The sequence below is a fragment of the Arachis ipaensis genome, chromosome B8 (genome assembly GCF_059453495.1).
Source record: "Arachis ipaensis isolate K30076 ecotype BB chromosome B8, ASM5945349v1, whole genome shotgun sequence".
Taxonomy (NCBI): domain Eukaryota; kingdom Viridiplantae; phylum Streptophyta; class Magnoliopsida; order Fabales; family Fabaceae; genus Arachis; species Arachis ipaensis.
In genome coordinates, this window is record NC_142443.1 from 87,785,861 (window position 1) to 87,789,209 (window position 3,349).

Sequence of the window (3,349 nt, forward strand, 5' to 3'; positions counted from 1 at the left end):
AACCAAACATGGAAGAAAACATGGAAAACCATTATGAAGAAGAGACTCACAACCATGGCGGAAGAGGTCGAGCAAATCATGCTGGGGAGGATAGAAGAGTTTTAGGCTCTTGCATCAATCCAAACCCAAGAAACTGTGGAAGTAGCATTCAAAAGCCAACCATCCATGCAAACAATTTTGAATTAAAACCACAGCTCATCACCCTTGTTCAGAACAATTGTTCGTTCTGAGGAAGTGTCCAAGAAGACCTCAATCAACATCTAACCACCTTCCTGAGAATATGTGACACAGTGAAGTCTAATGGTGTTCATTCTGATGCCTATAGACTGCTCTTATTTCCATTCTCACTCAAGGATAAGGCAGCCAAGTGGCTGGAGTCTTTCCCGAAAGAGAGCTTGACAACTTGGGAAGATGTGGTGAACAAATTCTTAGCAAGATTTTACCCCCCTCAACGAATCCATAGGCTGAGAGCTGAGGTCCAAACTTTCAGGCAACAAGATGGTGAGACTCTATATGAAGCATGGGAGAGGTTTAAAGACTTAACAAGGAGGTGCCCACCAGATATGTTCAATGAATGGGTGCAGCTGCACATTTTCTATGAAGGCCTGTCATATGAATCAAAGAAGGCAGTAGACCATTCATCTGGAGGATCTTTGAATAAGAAGAAGACCATTGATGAGGCCATAGATGTCATTGAAACTGTAGCAGAGAATGACTACTTCTATGCTTTCGAAAGAGGGAACACAAGAGGAGTAATGGAGCTAAACAATGTAGATGCTCTGCTGGCCCAAAACAAGCTTATTACCCAGCAGCTGGCTGACCTCACCAAGAAGATGGAGAGGAACCAAGTAGCAGCAATCTCCACTTCATCAACAACCCAAGAAGGAGTGAATGAAGAAGCAGAGGGTAGTCAGGAGCAAGCCAACTACATTGGGAATTCACCTAGGCAAAACCATGATCCATACTCCAAGACCTACAACCCTGGATGGAGGAATCACCTAAACTTTGGGTGAAAAAATCAACAAGACCAAAGCCTTGATAAAAGACGCCCAAATCCAAACAATGCAGCCCACCAACACTTCACATCTAGACCATATCAACACCCCCATAACAACACCTCTCCACATTCATATCAAGGCCAGAATAACCCTCCTCAGCCTGACCTATCATCATTAGATAAAAGAATCTCAAGGATTGAGAATCTACTTGAAGGCATAGGCAAGGAGATTCAAGACAATAAGGTGTTCAAGGAAGAAGTGCGAGCCAGTTTCAAGAACCAGGGAGACACAATCAAGAGGTTGGAATTTCAAGTAGGGTATCTCTCTGAGCAAATTCCCAAACCCACAGATGGATTCCCAAGTGACACAGAGAAGAATCCGAGAGGTGAAACAAAGAAGGTAAGATGGAAAGATTGCAAGATGGTCACTATAAGTGATAAGGAAACTGAGGACAAGCCAAGCAAGCTGTCGGAACAACCTGAAGATACCTCAATAGAGAAGAAGGAAAAAGATCATCAAGAACCAAAAATCTCACAACAGGAGCTACTGAGACTCTATGCACCTTTTCCCCAATTGCTCAATGGTGCTGTGGAGAAGAGAATATACTCAAGGTTTCTAGATTTGTTTGCATCTCTGCATGTCAACATACCATTCATCAAGACTATTCAACAAATGCCTGCATACATCAAGTATATGAAGGAGCTGCTTCCCAGGAAAAGCTCACTCAAGGGAGGCCAAACTATAGTGATGAACAAGGAGTGCAGTGCACTCATTCAACCACAGTTGCCTACGAAAAGAAAAGATCCAGGGAGTTTTCATGTCCTCTGTGCCATAGGGGAAACAATGTTTGACAGAGCACTCTGCGATTTGGGAGCAAGCATCAACTTAATGCCCTTATCACTGGTGAAGAGGCTGCAGATCAATGAGATATTGCCCACAGATGTAGTTATCAGGCTGGCTGACAAAACTCAAAAACAAGCAATAGGGGTGGTGGAAAATGTGTTGTTAAAGGTTGGGAAGTACTTTCTTCCCACAGACTTTGTCATCTTGGACATGGAAGAGAGTCACACTCACCCAATCATATTGGGAAGACCATTCCTAGCTACAGCTAGAGCACTCATAGATGTGGAGCGAGGGGAGCTAATATTAAGGATCCATGATGAACGACTCAGCTTTAATGTCTTCAAACTCTCACAAGAAGCAGCCCAAGAAAACAAAGAATCAAGCAAAGATCATAATGAGATGCTGACAGAGGAAGCAAGCACTGAAACACAACCAACCCATCTGGGAAAGCCCTTGCTTGATGAACAAGGAAATAAGCAGTTGTCACAACTCAAGGAAAAGCTAGAGGAACCTAAACCACCAGAGACATGTGAAGACAACAACAAAATTCCCTTAGAAGAAGAAGTCACTAAGAGCAAGGCAACATCAAAAGGGACAAAGAAGAAGGTACCAAGAGGGTGGAGGAACAAGAAGATCCCTACAGAGGATTTCTCTCCAGGGGATAAAGTGATCTCAGCTTACTTTCCAGATATCCCCCCTAATCTCCCCACTATACCATCTCAGTTACCTAAGGTCTTCACTATCAACAGAGTTCTCTCCTTGGAACATGTAGAGATTATTGATACAACCAATGGATATAAGTGCAAGGCAAGAGGGGAGGACTTGAAGCATTATCAACCTCCCTGATGAAGGTGAAACGTCAAGCTAGTGATGCTAAAGAAACGCTTCATGGGAGGCAACCCATGTTTTATGAGCTTTTACTAGTGAATAAGTCAATATTCATGAATTCCAACCCAAACTTGACAAACACTTGGTGAAATCCTTATATTGCAGTATATAGTGAAGAACAAGTTTGGTGTTCAAAGCGTACCAAGAAAGCATGAATGCAACTGAGAGCATGCTAGTCTTGGAGCTTTGAACAGAACTTTTCATCACAGTGCTCCAAACTAAGTTTGGTGTCACCCCATGGTGCCACCAACGTGCATATAAGGATACACAGTTAGTTAGTTAGTTGGAGTTCATGAATAAAAAAAATCTTTTCTTCTTTTATTAGTTTAGCCGTAAAGTTTGAAAACTTTTTAGGACATTAATTTTTCTTATTTTATAGGGAAAAGGAGAGGAAAATTGAAGGAGATTGATTGGACAACTAAGTGAGAAGGGTTCGGCCACTTCATGAGGAGAAACTACACACTTGTTCTAAAAAGGGAAGGCATTAGAAAATGTTGCCATGCAACATTGTAAAGGATGGGACCCTTGAAGACCGAGCAATCTCCATCATAAAGTGATGATGCTTGTCCTTTCTCCATGCACAACCCCAACCGTCCATCAAACAACCACTCCATCAATTC

General features: G+C 42.4%; 1 non-coding gene across 1 annotated transcript; it reads right to left on the reverse strand.

The window, feature by feature from the left end:
• Positions 1-461: 461 nt before the first annotated feature.
• Positions 462-568, reverse strand: LOC148548739 (small nucleolar RNA R71). The gene has a single exon (XR_015897327.1). It is a non-coding gene; the product is annotated as a small nucleolar RNA R71 (small nucleolar RNA).
• Between the last annotated feature and the right edge of the window lie 2,781 nt (positions 569-3,349).